The 23169-nt window shown below is 40.4% G+C and overlaps 1 protein-coding gene across 5 annotated transcripts in view; it reads left to right on the forward strand.

The window, feature by feature from the left end:
- DCLK1 (doublecortin like kinase 1) overlaps window positions 1-23169 on the forward strand; it is a 535308-nt gene that overhangs the window by 169576 nt on the left and 342563 nt on the right. The gene's annotated exons all lie outside the window — the stretch shown is intronic.

The following is a 23169-nucleotide window of genomic DNA, read 5'->3' on the forward strand; positions in this document are numbered from 1 at the left end:
CAGATGAAGATTGTTCTGTACATATGCATCAGAAAAGTAGACAGAAAGTATAATCTAAAATAAACATATCATTTTATGCCATACTTTGAAAAAAATGATAATGAATTCCTGCTTCAGTCTCATACCTGTGGCGTTCTCAACCTGTCATAGTGCTGTTGTGTTGTTGTATAAGTAGAGATGTTCAGTAAGTGGGATGACTGACAACATTAGGCCTCCATTCACAATATATAGTGTGTTACATGTACGCACTTCACGCATAGAGCAACCCATTCAGGTCAATGGGCTGTCCTACAGGCAACAGATGTGGCAAACTCATGCACATTTAGTGCCAGCTCTACATCTGTTTAGGCTGTGGACATCTCATCCAAAATGGTGGAGCCCACAAGCAATCTCAGGGCTTCTCGATTTCCACACCCGGTAGGCTTTTACAGGTTGTTTAAAAAAAAAAATTAAATTTATTAAATATAGATATAATCTTATGGAAATATTTTAATGACATTTAAGCCCCATACACATGATCAGAAAATCGTACGGAAAATACCGCTTTCAAAGCGATCGTACGATAATCGGATCATTCGTACAGAGCTTTTGAAGGCCGATCAGGACAATTCATCTGATATTATTCTATCAGACATACCGATGCCAGATCGTACGATTTTCGTTTAATCAGTACAGCGGTCATGTGATTGGAATGCCTGCCTCTGCCCTCCGCCATTTAGAACATATTAAAGGGCTGGGAGGCAGTGGCAGGAAGGGGTTAAATAAGCTACTTACAAGCAAATAAAACACATAAAGGAAAAAGGGAAAAAACACAGTTGTTGCCTATAGCTACCAATCAGTCTTCATTCTTTATTATCCAGGGAAATTAAAAATGGCATTTAATTGGTCACCGTGGGCAATAGATCTGTATAGTTCCCATTTTCTTTTACTTATTTTTTCTTATTTATTATAAATAGTTGCATGCGGTTTCATCATTTACACAATTTACAGTAATATCCTGCTTTTGCATTAGACAGGTACACTTCTTTAACAACCTCTTATTCCTGGATGCTATTCAAACATTGCTGTAGTTTCTCTTGGTGGGACACTTTGTAGCAAGGCAGAATCAGATTTACATGATTAACTACACCAGTGGGAAACTAAAGAAGGATCCAACATGACCTTTTTGGATGTTACTGACTCATCTGTCTAGTTACAAAAGGATAGTGCTGTCCTTTTCACAGTAATGTTTTAATTACACCTTGTACAAGGATATTTTCCATGCTTCCTTGGTTACAGGAACAAACCGTGACAAAAAAAGGTCCTAAAGTGGTGATTATAAATCAGGACTCCAATAATAGGACTTCTAACCTCTCAGCTCTGGAAGGCTTTACCCACTTCCTGACCAGGCCATTTTTTGCAATACAGCACTGCGTCGCTTTAACTGACAATTGCGACGCAGTACCCAAATAAAATTGATGTCCTTTTTTTCACACAAATAGAGCTTTCTTTGCACTGCACTTTTTATTTTTTGTGCTATAAACAAAAAAAGACCGATATTTTCTACTTTCTGCTATAATAGATCTCCAAAAAAAAAAATGTAAAAAAACAAATCTCTTTATCAATTTAGGCCAATATGTGTTCTGCTACCTATTTTTGGCCAAAAAAATCCCAATAAGCCTATATTGATCAGTTTGCGCAAAAGTTATAGCGTCTACAAACTACAGGATAAATATAGGGACTTTTATTTGTTTTTTTTGTTTTTTTAAATTGGTAATGGTGGCCATCTGCGGTTTTTAGCGGGACTGCGACACTGCAGCGGACAAATCTGACACTTTTTGGGGACCAGTGACACCAATACAGTGATTAGTGCTATAAAAATGCACTGATTACTGTATAAATGGCACTGGCAGGGAAGGGGTTAACACCAGGGGCGATCAAAGGGTTAAATGTTCCCTAGGGAGGTGCTTACTAACTGTGTGGGGCAGTGTCACACTGAAGGAAAAGAGAGATCCGTGAATCAGCTTAGCTGAATCACAAGATCTCTCTTTTCCTGACAGATCCGCCGTTTGCCTTGTTTACAGGCAGATGACTGATCCATCTCTCCTATGAACAATCGGCGGATCCTGACCAGCTGATTGGCGCCCCCTGTGCCCCCTAAATCACGTGCACAAAATCACGTACAGGTACGTGATTTTGCGCAGGCGGGGCCGTTCTGCCGCAGTAAATATACGCGGGGCGGTCCGGAAGTGGTTAGAGTGGAACTAAACACACTGATTTAACTGTTTAAGAAAAAAAAAGAACGAGCAAGTTATAAATGTTAAAAATTATTATTAAGCTATTATTCAAACATGCTGTTATTTTTTGCTGTGCATTCAAGGCACGTCTCTGGTGATAACTGTCCCTTGTGCCAATGTGCTTATGTCAGCTCACCGCCAATCTTTCAAACCCTCACATTGCTCATGTCATAGCTGTTCACATGTGTAGCACCATCGCAATGGCAGATCGAAACAGAAGCTAAGATGTCATTGTCCTCAGAGGATACGAGGGTTAATTCTGCTTTAAGGGAGCACTACAGTCTTGGCCCTTTAATCTAGATTTTCTAAATGTTTAATTCAAAGGATAGTATTGTTTAGAATAAATAAAATGTACATAGTTCAATGATGGCTGGTATATCCCCCCATGTAAATCTCAGTATGTGGTGTCATTGCTTGCTTAGCTCTCCACACTATAATAGTTAAATCAAAGAAAACACCAAAGGGTGCCAAGTTTTTTATTACCTTGTGTTATTTCAGTGTCACCAGAGTATTAATGGAAAATAACTTTTCCTAGTGAGGACACAAACCACAAAGTTTTGGATGGAGTGTTACTTTAAAGCAGAACTTGTGCTTTTTTTGAATGTGTATTTAAAACCTAACTTTAGCCAAAAAAAATTTAGGGATGGAGTGGTTTTTATTTTTGTCTGACTCCAATGGGGAACAATAAATGGGGGGGTGAAGTTGTCACTGGAATAGGATTGCACAGACACAATAAAAACTCCAATAATAAAAGCATGGTTCTGTTTTAATCACTTTTTTAAGATCTTAAAAAAAGTAAAAGCAACAAGAGCACTGTGCAGAGCAGCGAACAATTCTCGCAAGCTTTGTGTAGACAATGGTACAGAAGTGGGGGAATCAAAACAGCAGAAAATCTTGGCAATTGGGTGGATCTTCTCTAAACTCACAGGTGAGCATTTGACCACCAACAGAAGTGGACAGGAATAACATATTTTGTGTTAGAACATGGATATAAAACAACAAAACCATTGTGAACACTGGGAGGTGATCAGCCATACGCTCACCCCCTTGGATCATAATGTGGGACAATAAAACCCAAGATATCGAGGTCTAGACCACCTTACATCGTAATCCCTGGAAGTAGGCACAACAGTTAGGAAAGCCCACGTCCAGTGACTACGGTTCGCAAAGTATTACTCATTGTCAAGCAATATAACGGTCCCATAAAAGGGACTTCAGACCCCCAAATATGAACATCAATAACTTAAATAAGAAAGAAAAAGAAAAAGCTAAGAGAACGTGATGCCAAGGCTGGCCAAAATTAAGGAGACAATGAAAGAAATAAGAAAAGAAAAAGAGAAGAAAGGAAATGGATCCATCCAGGGATCCAGCATCAACTTATTTGTACGATAAGATTTATTCATGCGGGACCTGTAAGTAAGCAAGCCAAGGGGGCCATATTATATCTTGTAAAACACTCACAATTTTTTCATTCAACATGATCCATGTGAGTTTTTGTTTTGCTATCACAATGTCTATGATAGGGCTTTTCCACGCTGTTGCTATCACAAATTTGGCTGCTAGAAACATAAAGTAGATCAAGGTCTGAGTATGTCGTGGATAATTTTCAACAGGCTTATTTAGTATGGTAATACCCAACATCTCTAGTGATGTTGACCATCGTGACTGAGAAAATAAATGAATGAACCCTCATCCAAAAACGACGAACCTTAGGACACGACCACCACACATGCAACAATGAGCCTATCTGGCCACAGCCCCTGAAACAGGTAGCCGAGGTGCCTGGGTACATTTTTGACAGCCGCTCCGGCACTAAATACCATCTGGCCTGGACTTTGTAACCTGCCTCAATCAAGGCAACACTAAGGATCCCTTTAAGGATTTGCGTACTCCATTTACGCCAGTCCTCCACCTCAGGGACTATGGACAGATCCCTCTCCCATGCCACCTGGTAAGGTAATCTAGCAGTGGAGTAGACCAACAGTTTGTATAACATGGAGACGCGCCCTTGCAAAAAACAAGGTTCTAACCCTTCCTCATTCTGCTACAGTACCTTGAGAAAGTATTCATACCCTTTGAAGTTTTCCTCATTTTGTCATGTTACAACCAAAAACGTAAATGTATTTTATTGGGATTTTATGTGATAGACCAACACAAAGTGCCACATAATTGTGAAGTGGAAAGATAATGATAAATTGTTCTCAATTTTTTTTTTACAAATAAATATGTGAAAAGTGTAGCGTACATTTGTATTCAGCCCTCCTGAGTCAATACTTTGTAGAACCACCTTTCACTGCAATTACAGCTGCAAGTCTTTTTGGGGATGTCTCTACCAGCTTTGCACATCTAGAGAGTGACATTTTTTCCCATTCTTCTTTGCAAAATAGCTCAAGCTCTGACAGATTAGATGGAAAGCATCTGTAAACAGTAATTTTCAAGTCTTGCCACAGATTCTCAATTGCATTTAGGTCTGGACTTTGAATGGGCCATTCTAACACATGAATATGCTTTGATCTAAACCATTCAATTGTAGCTCTGGCTGTATGTTTAGGGTCATTGTCCTGCTGGAAAGTGAACCACCGCCCCAGTCTCAAGTTATTTACAGACTCTAACAGGTTTTCTTCTAAGATAGCCCTATATTTGGCTCCATCCATCTTCCCATCAGCTCTGACCAGTTTCCATGTCCCTGCTGAAGAAAAGCATTCCCACAGCATGATGCTGCCACCACCATGTTTCACGGTGGGGATGGTGTGTTCAGGGTGATGTGCAGTGTTAGTTTTCTGCCACACATAGCGTTTTGTTTTTATCCAAAAAGTTCAATTTTGGTCTCATCTGACCAGAGCACCTTCTTCCGCATGTTTGCTGTGTCCCCCACATAGCTTCTCGCAGACTGCAAACAGGACTTCTTAAGGCTTTTTTTCAACAAAGGCTTTGTTCTTGCTACTCTTCCATAAAGGCCAGATTTGTGGAGTGCTCAACTAATAGTTGTCCTGTGGACAGATTCTCCCACCTGAGCTGTGGATCTCTGCAGCTCCTCCAGAGTTACTATGGGCCTCTTAGCTGCTTCTCTGATTAATGCTCTCCTTGTCTGGCCTGTCAATTTAGGTGGACGGCCATGTCTTGTAAGGTTTGCAGATGTGCCATACTTTCTCCATTTTCGAATGATGGATTGAACAGTGCTCCGTGAGATGTTCAAAGCTTGGGATATTTTTTTATACCCTAACCCTACTTTAAACTTCTTCACAACTTTATCCCTGACCTATCTGGTGTGTTCCTTGGCCTTCATGATACTATTTGTTCACTAAGGTTCTCTAACAAACCTACGAGGGCTTCACAGAACAGCTGTATTTATACTGAGATTAAATTATACATTGATTTACTCTATTTACTAATTAGATGACTTCTGAAGACAATTGGTTCCACTAGATTTTATTTAGGGGTATCAGAATAAAGGGGACTGAATACAAATGCACCCCACACTTTTCAGATATTGCTTTGTAAAAAAAAATGAAAACCATTAATTATTTTCCTCCCACTACACAATTATGTGTTGGTCTAAATACCAATAAAATACATTTACATTTTTGGTTGTAAAATGACAAAATGTGGAACATTTCAAAGGGTATAAATACTTTTTCAAGGCACTGTATATTTTTCTTATATGGCTGTGTCTCCATTAAAAAATCCCAGACATTGAACTAAAAGTGTCAAATGAGAACAGGGACACGTTAAAAGCATGGGGTTTGACTTGCTGAGTGTTTTGGAGCAATGGGATTCAAGCTACAATATGTCCATTTGTGAATGGGGGCTTAGAGTTGTCACTCAAAAGGGGATGAGGAAGCATGAAATATATAGGTTTCAAAAGTCAAAATTTGAATTTATTTTTTATTAAGAGCTTTACTTATGTTTTCTCACCTTGAGCATTGATTGTGTTAAACTATATGTAACTGCAATTTCCCTTAAAAAACGTTTTTATGTTGCGTCATAGACATGTGGACAGGATGTTACCTACAAAAAAACAGCTCTGGAAAAAGATGAGTAATACTCTCCTACTGCCTACAAATGTATTTGCCTCATTGATGGTGTATTTAGTTGTATTTAGTTGTTCTGGGTGTGCACTAAACACCTAAACAACTAAGTGCAGCAAAGTGGCCTTTGCAACTATTTGGGACTGAAGTTTCATACATTTTCATAGCTTCATAGTTGGTAAGGTTGAATAAAGACACTAGTCCATCCAGTTCAGCCTGTGTACTTGGTGTATGTGTGTTCATGTCGATAATCTCTTCCCGAATCCCTGTATATTGTGTTCACTAAGATGCACGTCCAAGAGTCTTTTAAAATTATCAATACTTCCAGCTGACACCGATTGTGGAAGAGGGTTACCACCCGGACAGTGAAAACCCCACTACTCAGTTTAAGGGTAAACCGCTTCTCCAACCTCATTGTGTGGCCCTGTGTCCTCTTGCACTACTTGAGACTGAATAGTTTCCTAACTACGCTGGGATCACCATTGAGGTATTTGTATATTGCTATCATATATCCTCTCATGCGTCTCTTCTCCAGGGAGAATACATTTAATGATCGTAAACTGAGGTCCTCTAGTTCCCTTATTAATCTTGTTGCCCTTCTCTGGACTCTGTCCAGTTCCAGCACATCCTTCCCGAGGATTGGTGACCAGAACTGGACAGCATGCTCTAGATGTGGCCAAACCAGAGTCTTATAAGGTGTGGTCTATCGTTTTTTCTAACTAGGTGTTTTTCTGTTTTTTCTGTGCATCTTTTTTTCCGTGTTTGGGGTGCCAATGAATGTCAATGCAAGTGCTACATGTTTTTTGTACGTTTAATAAATGCACATTTTGCAAGACTTTGTGTGTGTTCACAAAATGCTAGTTTGTGAATGCAGTCTGTAATAAATGAAGGTGCTTGCAATATCATTATAGAGTATGTATTTTTCACTCACACAGCTGCAAAGGTAATTGTGGGATAGAAGGCATGAGGTTTGTCAGGGGGTGGTTGAATTGCTGTCAGTTTAGTGAAGCTTTGATCATTATAATGTTATCAATCACACAGAACCATACTAGTAACAGGCTTAGTGGGCATGACAGGTCAATTAAAGAAAGATTAATTTCTTTTGCTTGCATGTTGATTTCTGTAACATTGCAAAAAATAGTATCCTGCAAACTGAATAAATGACATGTAAATCACGATAAGTAATGATTTTTTAAACCAGTGGCAATTGTAAAGTTTTTATTTCATTGCTAACCTTGCTGATCTGTATCTGCTATTAAATCCGTGAACAGATTTCTTAGTATGACACATTTTAACATTTTAAGGAGCCACAAGGCACACTCGTCTTGATTGTTCAGTACAATGCTCATCATTAGACCACAATATTCTAGCTTGGATAGCATAGATTACATATATACCAGCATTTACATTTCAACCCAGTTTGGAACCTACTTGCATCTTGGCATTTATCTGGGCAACAGCTTAGTATTGGGTGGTCGCATAGGGGAGGATCTTGCTATTCCCTCTGTTACCGCTTCTACTGTTACTTCTAGGTCATCCCACCTGTTTGCTGCTGCCTTCACTGTTCCTTCCATGTAACCACTTCTGGGTCCTCCTACCTGGTTGCTCCTTTTACTCCTGGTGGTAGGGCCTTGTCTAGGTCCTTCCCCACTTCACACTCCACACTCCTCTCCTACATTCTGTTAATAGAAACCTTCAAATGTACTACGCCTTACCAATACCAAGGGAAATCTGTCTGTCTATGCAAGCTCTGCATATATCATAAGGCCATATAAGCATGCAAAAATAGAAACACAAAAGATATCATGCATAAAAAAATGCCTTTTAATTAATAAAAAATTGTAAAATTGCACTTGCAATAAAGTGGCTTGATCGAGGCATATTATCAGGATACCCCTCTAATTGTAACTCAGTTCACACGGATAGATTCTAAAAACAGTCCCACTAGGTTGCCTGCAAAAGGGGAAATGGTATCAGGAATGGTTACCACTGGAGTGGACACTACAGAAACCATGGAGAAGGAATATACAGAAATGACCCCAGGGTGTAGAAGCAGAGGACTGAAATTGTATCCTGGAGGTGTGCAGTACCCCCACCAACATGTTTTGGGGCCCGTGGCCCTTCATCAGAGTGGCTAGGTAGTCTGCAAAAGGGGAGGTGGTATCAGGGACTGCAGAGACCATGGAGAACAAGGCTGTAGAAACAGAGGACTGAAATTATATCCTGGAGGTGTGAAGTACCTCCACTAACATGTTTTGAGTTTTGTGGCCCTTCATCAGAGTAGCTTACACAATCTATTAATCCCCTCAAGCGTTGCCTTAGAAGTGCACCAAATTCCACACTGTGGTTGCTTGTTGTAACTCTTGAGGTTCGTGGGCACGATTGTATCCAGCTTTCTAGTGCTAATATTATTGATCGTTGCTTGCTTGAACTTTTGGTTCAATGCATGATATCTGGATCGTCTGCTTTTTGACCCCTATTTATACCCCTGTATGAATATCAGTTGCTACTAGTTGTCACTGTCTACATCAGACTAAATCGATCCTTTGCTTGTGTTATGTATACTCAGTGTTATACTGTGTGTTTGACCATCTTCCCCATTGATCTGCATAAGTACTTAGGGGCTTTGGAGTAGTAAAAGCAGTCATATATGTTGTATCTGAAAGGTGACTATAGATGAAGAGTGCTGCAGCCCTGGTTATAGAGCCTGAGTCATTATCTACAGGAGACCCTTCATTTCAACAAGAAGTGACCCATATATGGGCTCAGTCTCAGACCAAAAATTCTTACGTTGTCTATTAAAATTACTGTTCTTGCAAATCATGGGCTTTTTGGAACACATTGCTAATCGTATTAGCACAACCCATTGCTCACCAAACCATAAAAATATACTTAAACAAAAGTGGATGTTTGAACTTCCTCGCTGTGCCCTGGCTCTATAATCTTCTTAATAAGTACCAACATGTTTCTTATAGCATACAGAGCTTGCAATCATTTGGATGTAAATGTCAGACTTTTTATTTTAACTGGGTAAAGCTTCTACAACACTCAGCTTAGCTGCTTCTTGAAACAGTTGTTATTAATTCTCTTATAGCTTTTCACAGTACCCTTTAACAAAATTACTGACTACTTTTTTTTTTTCCTCTTTTGCTTTTGCAAGCAGTAACTGTCAGCTGACACTACCAATTTCAAAAGAAGTCCTTTCCACAGCGTTATAGAAAAATGAAGTCAAGGGGGGAGGTTTAAGAACTTAAAGAGGAACTGCAGGTTTCTCACATGATTTGTAAAAAAACATCTTTGCCATTCTGAAGCTTCCCTCCAACCACTTTGCATATTATTTTATATATACTGGGATTCTGTACTTGCCAAATATGCTGCAGAAATCTCCCTCCACTGTCTGCAGCCATTTTAACTGTGGGCAGCTGAAGCTGCTGCCTGTTCACTTCCTGGATTTACAAAGACACACAGAGGCACACCTCCAGCTCTGTAGCCTTCATTGGCCCTGTTATGACTCAACCCCCTCCCTTCCTGGCAAACTCTCAGGAGAGTGAGAGAGAGGGAGCTGTGCATGATGTCATACGCCTAGGCTTTTTACCAGACAAGAAACAGGAAGTGGGCTGCATAAGGTATTTACTGGCAGAAAAAAGGTTTTACTATCCAAAGTTAAAACAACAAGGGCAGAAGATTCAATAGATGGAAAGATGAAAAAATGACTGAAGGTCCGCTTTAACCTCCTTAGCGGTAATCCCGAGTGTGGCTCGGGGTGAATTTTCAGTACCAAAAGTGGTAACCCCGAGCCGGACTCGGGATCGCATCGTAGGATCCAGACAAAGTTACTTACCTTGTCCCCAGGATCCTGCAATGTCTCCCCGCTGTGTGTGCGAGCCATCCTCCGCTCGATTCAACACAGTGCCGGGCTCCGTTCCCTGCGAGCGTTGAAAAAGTTAAAAGCACACAATGCATGCAGTACACTGTCATTTTACAGATTACTTTACTGTATCAAATTATTTCACATCCCTAGTGGTCTGTCCAGTGCCCTGCATGCAGTTTTATATTATAAATACTGTTCTTTCTGCCTGGAAACTGGAGATTGTCCATAGCAACCAAAAAGTGTCCCTTTACGTCAAAAGTGGTTTTAGACCAGCTAGAAGACAGAGATAATAAATTAGAATCACTTGCAGAATTGAGCGATAGTGAATTGTGGGGAGATCCGTCATCAAACACTGAAAGTAATGACAGCGACAATTCTGCAACTGAGCAAATGTCAGTGTTTTTGATCTGATTACATTATTGAATATTTTTTATTATTATTATATTATTATTTGTTATAATTATTTATAGTTATTTATTATATTATAATTTATGATTTTGTGTTTCAAACTTTATCATACCCGGGATGTCTACTAGACTCTTGTTTGGACAGATTTAAGTGAGTTATTCCTAAGAATTACAGGCCTACAATATAAAACGCCAAATTTCCATGCAAAACAATGTACTGCTTTGCGCATCAAAAATCTGACATAATCATACTGCCAGGGAGGTGAACACGCCTTTATATCATTACTATAAAACCAACATAATACCAGTTAAAAAGAGATTTTAAACTTGTAGATGAATAAAATCCTCCAAATCAACCTTTTCATTGAAAAATTAAATTATTGCTGTCCTGAGACTTACATGTTATAACTCACTCTAAATGAGCCCCCTGCTGTTGTTGTTTTTATGGCTATTCAGTGACCTGCTTCTGTCTATTTCCAATTAACACACAATCTTGCTGTAGAGCAGGGACACGCAGTTTATCCAATGTAATGACTGGAATTAATATTTTCTAGAATTAGTACATTTAATACTGCAGTACGGAAGGAAGTTACTTGGGAGCAATCTGGATGGTAGCCGCCAAAGATGGCTTCTAAGTTTAAATAGTAAAAAATAATGTAATGTGGAACTCTTTCCACACTAGACTACAAAACTATTGTAAGTTAATTTAGCCAGCAAAAGCAACGCTGCACACTGAGATGGAAAACAACATTACTCCTTCAATAAAATAGCCAGCAGGAACAAGTTCCACTCTGACATGTTTCATGTCAGGCACAGCGCCTTCTCAAAAAGTTTAACAAAAGAAGAATGTTGTTTTGCATCTTGGTGTCTGGTGTTCCTGTTGCTGCTACAGTTGATTGCTTTGGTGGAGAGGAGCCAAGCTGGTATCTGAGATGTGATTGGGAAGTGTGGACCCTGATCTCACCTGGAGCAACATGTGAAATACTGTATGTGACATTTTATTTAGCAAGGTAATACAAAGTAGTTTTTTGCATATTTTCTTAAAATATTTGCATATTTTTATTTTATTTTTATATGATCAGCAGGTGGAGCTCTGGGCTCATTTTCATATTTTAACATTTATCGTTCACCCTCATCTGCTTTGATGAAATAGTCCTGTTGTTCGCAGAACTCAGTAACTTAACCTGAAATTAGGCAGCTTGATACCACGTATTATTCAAAGAGTCTAAAAAGCAAACCTCTGTTGTGATCTCTATTTAGAAGACCCATAGTACTTTGAGATTCTTTTGCCATGGGTAAATCCTGTATTACATATTTGTAAAACATAATGTTATATGCATAGGTAATAGAGTAACAAAATATATATATATATATATATATATATATATTAGTTTTAAGAACATATTAAACTATAAAAAAAAACAGTAAAATAAATTTTACTCAAACCTGTTTGTTTCCTTTTTATGATTTTGATCTCTGTACAGCAGGGCTCTCCAAACTGCAGACCAGGGGCCAGATGTGGTTCTTTGCTTGCCTTTATCCAGCCCTTAGGGTTTTTTTTTTTAAATTGATTTATTACATCTATATATATAGCGCCATTAAATTATGCAGTGCTTTACACATATATTGTACGTTCACATTAGTCCCTGCCCTCAAGGAGCTTACAATCTAATCCCCAACTCACATTCATACGTACACCAGGGCCAATTTAGATAGGATCCAATTAACCTACCAGCATGTCTTTGACGTGTGATAGGAAAGCCATGCAGGCACAGGGAGAACACATAACACCAGGCTGGTAGTGCCATGGCTGGGATTCAAACTGATGACCCTAGTGCTACCAGGCAGAATTGCTAGCCATTTAATCACTGTGCTGCCCCTTCCACTGACACCAAAGACGGGGTGCTTTTCCTCCCACTGACACCAGCAATAGGGTAACATTCCTCCGACTAATATCAGATACAAGGGACTAAATTCTCCCACTGAGACTAATGATGAGGAACCATTCCTCCCACTGACACCAAAGATGGGGCACCATTCCTCCCACTGACCCAATGATGGGGCACCATTCCTCCCACTGACACCAATGATGGGGCACTATTCCTCCCACTGACACCAATGATGTAATTTTTTTTTGCTCCCACTGACCACCAAGCCTACGGCATTGCTTATTCCCACCGATTCCAGAGCATGTTTTCTCCCACTGGCTACAGCCTGACTAAGCTTAAGTTTAAAGGCCAGTAAACTGGCCCTTTGTTTCAAAAGTTTGGAGAGCCCTGTTGTACTGGAAGGGCATGTAAAAAAAATGCTAAAGCTTTTTCTGCATTCTCAACATACCCTGCATCTCTGAAAGCTGCTGTGAGTTGCACTGTGCCTTGTAGTGTTAGGAAGACTGCCCTATGCATACAGATCAGCCATGATGCTGCCATCAGCAAAGCTTTAAAATGTGTATGGTTGCAAAAACTAAGTAGCTAGGTGGAGAATCATAAAATGTAAATTAATTAAAATTTAAATGAATTGAAGAAAGTGAAGAACAAGCAAACTATGTTAGAAAAAGTGGAAAAGACAACCTTGGGCTGTTGTCTTTTCCAGTATGGTAGTTTGGCCACGTCTATGTTATTTGAAAGGAACAATGTATACGTTGGATTAACCCCAATCTCATTTTAAAACTGAAGCAGTTTTAAAGTTATAACACTCAGTGAGCTAAAGCATATCCAAACCCTAGAACAAAATGTTCGTATATTGCAGCTTACCAGCCCTTAGATGTGGTTGCTGCTTTAGTATTTTTTTCCTCCCTTTAATTTCACCTGGTGATCCTTCCAGTAACATACTTCCTGTCCGCGGGTGACAATACTTACTCATCGGACTATACCGATGGAGGAGCAGCATTTTCACTGTAGGGTAGTATACATAGCACTTCTCCCCCTTCTCTTCCCCATAACACAGGGGGTGTTTTGTAGACCACAGAAGTAGGTGGGAACAATGTAACTGATAAGGGTGCAGCACAGTCAGAGAGCACAGGAATTATCAGTTCACATGATTTCTGGCAGGATTAACAGATATTTTTTGAACATTTGAACAGATATAAAAAAAAAAACTTTTGCATTTTCTGAATACATTAAAAGCATTCTCTGATTGGATTAGGTGAAGAGACAGGGCAGTGACATCACACTCCTTCTCATCCAATCAGAGATTGCTTTGTATTCATTAAAAAAATTCAAAGCATTCTCTGAATGGTGCAGCCACCCCCCTGTGTTCACAATGCATCAGACCAGCCACTCAGCATGGGATCCCGAAGCTACTGGAGATCACTGGGGTAGTGGTGTCTACTTCAGTGATTCCCAGCTTCCAGGGGTATAGGCCAGCTATGGTATATACATAATTACATGTATAAAAATCCATAGCTGGAATTCTTCTTTATTCTTATTAAAATGTTCCCAGAAAATCGAATTCACGTTGTTATTTCAAGTCATTTATGATTTTATGGTTTATTTAACATAAAAGTAGCTATTTGTCATCCTCCAAAAACAAAACTGCATTTGGGAATGGAACAATGACATTACCGCCCATCTGAGTGTAATAATGCGGCTGAGCATTGTTCTGTGTTTTTCTGGAGTGTACACACGTCTGTCCATGTGGCATGTAGGTGGCTGAATCTTGTAAGTCAGTGCCATCTTCTCCCACCATGGAATTCACTGGATCGCCGTGCCAGTGTTTTAAATCCCTCGTCCGTTCAGCCATCTGTTGGTTCTTTATTGCGGGGATGTACACTGCGATGGACATTAAATATGCATGCTGCGTTTATTGCAGGAGCAGTTCTAAAGAGCAAAAGACAACTCTTGTAGAAGACAAATACACACATTAATTATATTCAGCCCACTATTTAATGTGCACAAGCTGTGCTGCCTGAGAGGCCCCATCAGATTCACACTTCCACATTCCAACTATCAGAACTGCAGAATACGATTGGTGGATATGTGCAATACTGACAATCCTTATGTAATCAACTCACCATGATTTATTATGAATAAAACATAAATATGATTGGTGGTGGATGTGTGCAATGCAAACAGTTCTTATATAGGCTTCATTCACATGAATGTATGTGTATTTAATGCATGGAATGCAGATTCTTGCTAGCAGAAGATCTTGCGTAAAATACAGTGGATATAAAAAGTCTACACACCCCTTTTAAAATGTCAGGTTTCTGTGATGTAAAAAAATTAGACAAAGATAAATCATTTCAGATTTTTTCCACCTTTAATGTGACCTATAAACTGTACAACTCAGTTGAACAACAAACTGCAATCTTTTAGGTGGAGGGAAGTAAAAATAAAAAAGCAAAATAATGTGGTTGCATAAGTGTGCACACCCTTACTCTAATAATTTTGTTGAAGCACCTGTTGATTTTATTTCAGCACTCAGTCTTTTTGGGTATGAGTCTATCAGCATGGCACATCTTGACTTCTTCTTTGCAAAAACATTCAAAATCTGTCAGATTGCGAGGGCATCTCCTGTGCACAGCCCTCTTCAGATCACCCCACAGATTTTCAATCTGATTCAGGTCTGGACTTTGGCTGGGCCATGCCAAAACTTTAATCTTCTTCTGGTGACGCCATTCCTTTGTTGAATTGGATGTATGCTTTGGGTCGTTCTAATGCTGAAAGGTGAAGTTCCTCTCAGAGGCGTATCTAGTGAAAATGGCGCCTATGGCAAGCACTGAAACTGCGCCCCTGTCAAAACCTTTGAAACCCATCTTTCAAATAACCAGGGACAGGGAGGGACACTGGGGACAGAGAGGGACGCAGTGCAATGAGGACAGAGAGGGACACTGGTGACAGAGAAGGAAGCCAGGGACAGGGAGGGACACAGTGTGACAAGGACAGAGAGGGACGCTGAGGACAGACAGAGGGACGCAGTGTTATGAGGACAGAGAGGGATGCAGTACGAACAGGGGACACAGGGGGATGCAAGTGGAGGGACATTGCGTTGGGGCGGGGACACCGTGGGGGGACCAGGAGAGTATCATGGGGCCTCCTGCGGTCCTGTTGGAGCCCAGGCCCCCTACATCTGTACTGGCTGCCGATGGTGGCAGCCCTGGTGTCTCTAGACGCCTGTAAAAAATAAAAAGTACACCTTACCTAATGCCTGTAATAATAAGACCTCTCATGGCACGCTGCTCCCCGCCGGCCCCTCCTCTCTTCTCGTCCGTCCCAGGTGATGTAATGTACAGTACAAGAACCTGGGGTGGACGGGAGGGAGAGTTTGCAGTACATGAACTTTCACTGAATGTGGACTGTTCAATGAGCTTGTTGCACAAATCACTTTATTACACTTTATTAATGGTATCTATGGCTATGCATATATATAATTTATGTAATCCATATTGCGCACTATATTTGATGCCTGGCACACACGCACAATTGCACATGATGATGACTTAAGCCATCATCACGTGCGATTGTGCATGTGTGCCAGGCAACAATTGTTCACAAATCCCTTTACTACAGTTTATTTATGATATCTATGGCTATGCATATCTATTTAATCCACTGAGCACTATATTTTGCTGCTTGCTTCTGGTTGGCAGCTGGCCCACACACATGAATATGATCACGATCAAGAAGTAGTATCTGGCTGCTATCCTTGGTGCTGCTGCTGGGGGTTCCGCGTCGGGCCCTCATCCATTCCTTCTTCTCCTCACCTTATGTCACATTCCCCACTCCTCCATGGAGAAAATGATGCCGCGCAGAGGAGGGTAGGCGGAGCATTAGGCCCCGCCTCCGCCACTGTTACCCTACCCTACGTGGATCCGGTCTGGCCAGTGATCAGCCGTAATGGAGGCACCTGTCACTCCCCTCCTCAGGCCAAGAAGCAATTGCTGTGCCGGTGCCATGCTCCTGCAGGCCGGCCGCGACGCCGGGAGCTACATGGGTGCGGGAGGTGGCCGCGGGAGGACGGGTGAAGGTTTTTTCGTGCGGGGGTGGCTTTTTGCCGCCCCCCCCAATGGCGCCCAAGGCACTTGCCATGGCTGCCCTACCCCAGATACGCCACTGGATCCTCTTTAGCAGAAGCCTGAAGGTTTTGTGACAATATTGAGTGGTATTTGGAACTGTTCATAATTCCTTCTATCTTGACTAAGGTTGAAGGTCCAGCTGAAGAAAAACAGCCTCAAAGCATGATGCCGCCACCACCGTGTTTCACTGTGGGTATGGTGTTCTTTCGGTGATGTGCAGTGTTGTTTTTGCTCCAAACCTATCTTTTGGAATTATAGCCAAAAAAGTTCAACCTTGGTTTCATCAGACCATAACACATTTTCCCACATGCTTTTGGGAGACTTCAGATGTGTTTTGGCAAAATTTATCTGGGCTTGGATGTTTTTCTTTGTAAGAAAAGGCTTCCATCTTGTCACTCTACTCCATAGTCCAGACATATGGAGAATACGGGAGATTGTTGTCACATGTACCACACAGCCAGTACTTGCCAGATATTCCTGTAGCTCCTTTAATGTTGCTGTAGGCCTCTTGGCAACCTCTCTGACCAGTTTTCTTCTTGTCTTTTCATCAATTATGGAGGAACGTCCAGTTCTTGGTAATATCACTGTTGTGCCATATTTTTCTCCACTTGATGACTATCTTCACTGTGTTCCATGGTATATCTAATGCCTTGGACATTCTTTTGCACCCTTCTCCTGACTGATACCTTTTAACAATGAGATCCCTCTGATGCTTTGGAAACTCTCTGCACACCATGGCTTTTGCTGTAGGAAGCGACTAAGAAAATGTTTGGAAAGACCTACTAGAACAGCTGAACTTTATTTGGGGTTAATCAGAGGCACTGTAAATGATGGCAGGTGTGTACTGACTCCTATTTAACATGAGTGTGAATGTGATTGCTTAAGTCTGAACACAGCTACATCCCCAGTTATAAGAGGGTGTGCGCACTTATGCAGCCACATTATTTTGTTTTTTGTTTTTTACTCCCCCCCTAAAAGATTTAAGTTTGTTTTTTCAACTGAGTTGTACAGTTTATATGCCACATTAAAGTTCTGAAATGATTTATTTTTGTCTCATTTTTTTACATCACAGAAACCTGACATTTTAACTTTTTATATCCACTGTACATGCCTAAAGTAATCACATTTAGACGTGCATAGTGTTTAGATGAGTACAATTCTTCTACTGACTTATGCATTTATGCGTGCACATTTACATGCATTTACACAAGAAAAATCTTCAGATATGTATGGCCACAGACGCAACTGTGTCCTCTTTTTTTGTAAGCCACCAATTGTGGTGCACATTTTCATTTTCAGACACAGCTGTGTATATGGCCCCATTAATTCCTATAGTGCTGTGTACAGATACATACAAAACATTATGCTGTATGCAGCTAATCACAGTGCTTTAGATGGCCATGTGAATGAGCCCTTAACTACTTGCTGACCACCCTATAGCACTTTTACTGCTGCAGGGCAGCAGCTGTGCGCAGGATCTTGTATATGTATGCGATACTGCACTTCCGCCTGCAGGGGGCATGCATGTCGCTGGTGGCCGCTTCTGCTGTGATAATTCACAGCAGAAGCCAATTTGCGGGTGCCAGGCACTCAATGTTATCTGTCACCCGCCGATCGCTGGCAATAAACAGAGAACCGAGATATTCGTAAGTAAACAAGGAATATATCAGTTCTGACAGGGGGGAAGGGATCGGTCATGTGTTCCTGCAAAACATACTCACATTGAATGAAAAGTGTCCCATGTGCTGTGGCCGCTCTCTTCATTCCTCTGCCCCCCCCCCCCCCCCCCCCACACACACACACATACCCTTGCAGTGGTAATCCTCCAGTGCTACGGTGGGTAATATGAGCTGTTGGACCTGTTATACTGTAGGCACTTGTCAAGAGTGGCGACTCTGCCTGCTCTTTCTGCCCCCCTCCTCTACTCATAGAAACTGTACTATGTGTTCCAGCAATGACAAGATCTCTATGAATAGAGGACAGGTGGATGAATGAAAGGTCTGCTTTCTCCATTTATAGATCACTTTTCATTCATGGAAGCTAAGTACAGCTTCTGTGAATGGAGTAGGGGGCAGAACGGGCAGGCATAGCACTCCGCTGATTGTAGTAGCAGCACAAAGGACACGTCTCATTGCGTGTAACTACCATCCCTGGTTCTAAACTTAAAGGGGTTGTAAACACTTTTTTTTTAAATAACAAACATGTTATACTTACCTCCACTGTGCAGTATGTTTTGCACAGAGTGGCCCCGAACCTCCTCTTCTGGGGTCCCACAGCGGCGCTGGTGGCTCCTCCCCACACCTGTCCACGTTGGAGAAGCGCTCTCCTTGGTGGACACCCATGCAGGCGCGCTCCCGAGTCCCGCATCTGTGTCCATTTACACAGAATGCAGGACTTGGCCTCGCCCCCCGGCGCCGCGTCATTGGATTTGATTGACAGCAGCGGGAGCCAATGGCTGCGCTGCTATCAATCTATCCAATCGGCTACAGATGGTGTGCTCGTTCCCAGACAGAGGATGACAGCATCCAGGTAAGTAAAACGGGGGGGGGGACTGGAGCACTAAAAAGGGGTTTTCACCTTAATGAAAGCAGGAACAAAAGGAATGCTCCACTTTCAACAAGATAGTGATAAAACTGTTTTCACTAACAACTAGTGGTAGGGACACTAATTATTCTGCAATCTTGGCCAGGAGAAAACTGAGCTATAGAAAAGTTGCTTTTAACTGATGGAAAAGCAGAAATTAGAATGAAGATTTGCTGAAATTGGTAAATGTAACCTGTTAACATTTTATACTCTTTTGGAAGAGCATCTAGTATGCACTCCAATTTTGAATATCTTGATTTTTTTTTTCTTAGACTCCATGCTGATGGACACAGCTGGTTTTGCTCAGCAATTACATACTAAAAATAAGAAATAGCCTTATTCGGCTCCTATTTTCATTACACTGGCTATTGAAGGCAGAGGTACTCTATACACATTAAAACCCATCACCTGCAAATTTTCCCCTCTCCCCACTATCAACGTTGCTCCAACCGAGAAAGAAAGACTGAAAGAAAGAAATTAAGATCCCAAAGCAGTATTTTATTCCCCTGATTCCCCTGCTGTCCTTCCCTTGTCAATTTCTGTTTTGGGAGTAGAGACCGGTGATTTAACTCTGCAGTCCGGGCCCCCCAGCAGCCAGTCCTGTAGACGCCTCTCTTTGTGATGTCATAATGCCGCTGCAGTCTTCTGGAGCCTCAGAGGATCACACAGCAGCCAATGCGAAGTGTCCACATCACTCAGGCAGGAATATGGACTCTTCCACTCTGCAGCGCAGAATATAGAAAACCCAAGCATGGTACACATGAGACAAAAATCGCCCGGTTCAGCAGGCATCGGGCAACTTTCAGTCCGCGTGTACTGCTGTCTAACAATCATGCTAAAAAAAACAACATTCGATCAGCGCTCGCATCCAACTGGAAAGGGTGGGGGGTGGGTAGGTTTGCAGCCAGAGTGTTGCCAGAGTGCAAGGTGCTAACTAAAGCAGCCAGAAAACTGACCACACTGGGATGAATGGGCTCCAATGCCTAGCATGGTCAGTTTCAAATAGGAAAACAGGACTGGCAGGATCATAAAATATTTTACATGAAAGATAAAATACAAAGTAAACAAGATATTTTTTAAGACAAGTACACGATACAACAGACACATTTCACGAATTTGAAACTTTGTTGTAACATATTCTTTAACCATTCAGCCCCCCTGTTTAGTATTTTGACATGCAAGTTGATATGACTGTTGGTTTTATGATGACCTGTACTCACTTTGAAGTCTTTGGGGATTTTATTATCTCCCTTTAGTTTTTCTAAGCTTGACTGAGTACAAAGGAGTTAAATGTGGCCAGTTCTTATATGTTAACAGAGTTCTACAGTATTTCTGCATATTTATGCGTGTTTAAATATGAATATGTATGCATACTTATTCATATAGTATATTTTTTAAAACTATTATATTCATTTACCTATGTGGTCTTCTGTCTGGTGCAACAGAAAATGTTGTCTCACAGCGCCACCATGTGGAAATCTTGTAGATTGCAATTTAGTTGATTAGCTGCTGGCCAGGAAAGAAAGGCAAGATAACATGTATTTTATAATGCCACATAGAGGGGAGAGAAGTGTGAATCTCCTTGTTTCTTCCCTTTCTTTTATTTTTATTTTTGTCTTATTTGTTTAAGGATTTAAAAAATAAGCAGAACAATTATATTGTCTCAATTATATTAATAAAAGTCCAAGGACTTTTCACACAGTGTGTGCTGTTTAAAAAGAAGAGGCAAACTGAAATTTGATAGTGTTTTCTATTTTGACGCTTTCCTGGAGAACATTGGCCAACCAATATCCCTCGAATTTACATTTAAAGTGGTGAACAGGATTTGTTCGAGTGTCAAAATGAACTACAGTATTTTCTGTTTATTGGAAGAAAAAAACACCTTCCCAAACTCTCAAAAAATACACCAGTAAATCTATGTAAAAACACTTCACTGTGTTATTGTTATTGTATAAGCATTCACACAGGCACAACTAATTAATTGTCACATTGTTTGTAATATGATTTATTTATTATGATTGCTAGCTGCATCTAGTGACCATAATTTGGTATTTTTTTCAGGAAAATATTGCATTATGGCCACTAGATGGAGCTGAAGAGACAATCTTATTGCATTAAATACAATAGTTTGTTGTGCCTGTGCAAATGCTTAAAGGGTCACTTTCATGTGAAAACAATATAGTAAATGAAAACCAATAATATAGCTTATACAATTGCAACACAAGCCATATTGTAATTTAATGTTATTAAAATAACCTTTCCTTTTTAATCTGCAGCTCTGTAATTTTCTGTCAAATCCAGTGCAATGTGACTACCTGGAGCTGTTCTGTATTTAATTGATGAACAGAACACCTCCAGAAATTTAATTTCGTGCCTATGTGATTGGCTCACTTATTTTCCCTGAAGTCTGCACTAAGATACAAGATTTTAGGCACCCTGTAACACAAAACTTCATTTTTGGTGAGATGCTCTTAAAGGCTTAATCATGTATAAAGTAGGGTTGTCACATCATGCCTTTAATCCAGTACACACATTAATTACACAGGTTCTGTGGCTGGTTAAGGTGGTATTTACACTCACTTGGTGCCTTATCTGCATTAAATCAGCCTCAGAACCTGTGTAATTCATATGTGTCCTGCAAACCCTGCAACTTTCTCCATTAGAGCACTGCAATTGCATCAGCTGATCAGTAACGAAAAAGTCACATTCAGAATCAGTATCCAAAAGACATAGCAGAACAAACTCTTTCCGAGAAGAAACAGATAGGATTCTGCAACAAAGTTTGATAAAATACTTGCAATGTACATTGTTCACCAAGACAGGGTTGTTTTTATCCCAGCAAAAGTGGAGTTAGCTTTTAAGCCTGGGTTCGCACGTGTGCAGTGCGGGACACCGCATGTGTTTCGGATAGGAATCACACCACATTCCTATTCAAATTATATGCAATTCTTTGCAGTGCGATTTAAACCCATGAATTTTGTATGGTTTCAGTTTGCACCGCACGAAAAAGGTACAGGCAACTTTTTTTGCTGCACCGGAATCGGATTGCATGAAATCTGATTCTTGCAATCGCACTGCATTTTGCGACCTGTTTTGGGGTGTCATTAATTTAACATTGACATAAGAAATCTACAAGGTTATTTTTTTTTAAATACCTACAGTATATCCCTAAAACTGTCATAACTTAAGAGAGTATTTAATATAGATAGGAAGTTTATTTTTTGGGACTTGTATGTATGCTGAAAACACTGTGTTTGAACATAAAGCTACAAACTTACAAAAACTCAAATTAGTACACATAGCGATTTAACAACAACAAAGTATTTTGGTCAAATGTATCTATTCATTTTATTAAACATGAGGTGTATCAAACTGTAATTATTCTGACTAACAAATTCAGTAGAAAATATGTACATTATATAATAATTATATTAGTAGTATCAGTAGGTATAGCAACTGTACCTAATTTATTACGGTTGTTGAAAGTTGTCTGATTGCTCACTTTAAAGTGAAATTGTGGCCAAGCTTTAACATTCAAATATTTATATATTCTTTAGGCCCCTTTCATACTTATTATTCAATAAGGAGCAGCGCAGTGACAACAAAGGTTTATATGATATAAACCAAATCAAATAAATTGAATATTAGACCCAAAATTAGGATTAATTCCAAAGTTCATAATAAAGTTCATAGTAACCGATAGAGGTAAAAAGTCCTATCCAGAATCAATTTCAGATAGTGGATATAGTGAGAAACGTAGATAGGTGGGAATACAAATAAATCAATGTGTCCTTCACCGCACCACTGTGGTATTGGTAGGAATGCGTGCTTACCAAACGGCAAGCTTAGGGAAGCTTGCGACCTTAACCCGGTCGGGGCCTTTCAGGATGGGACCACCAAAGAAAAACACACCACCTTCGCTTGGAATAAGCACGCTGTTCCCCAATTATCCAGTATTCACTGTATTGTAGAGATATGACCCCTAGCT

This window comes from Aquarana catesbeiana, linkage group LG02 (genome assembly GCF_042186555.1).
Source record: "Aquarana catesbeiana isolate 2022-GZ linkage group LG02, ASM4218655v1, whole genome shotgun sequence".
In the NCBI taxonomy this organism is placed as follows: domain Eukaryota; kingdom Metazoa; phylum Chordata; class Amphibia; order Anura; family Ranidae; genus Aquarana; species Aquarana catesbeiana.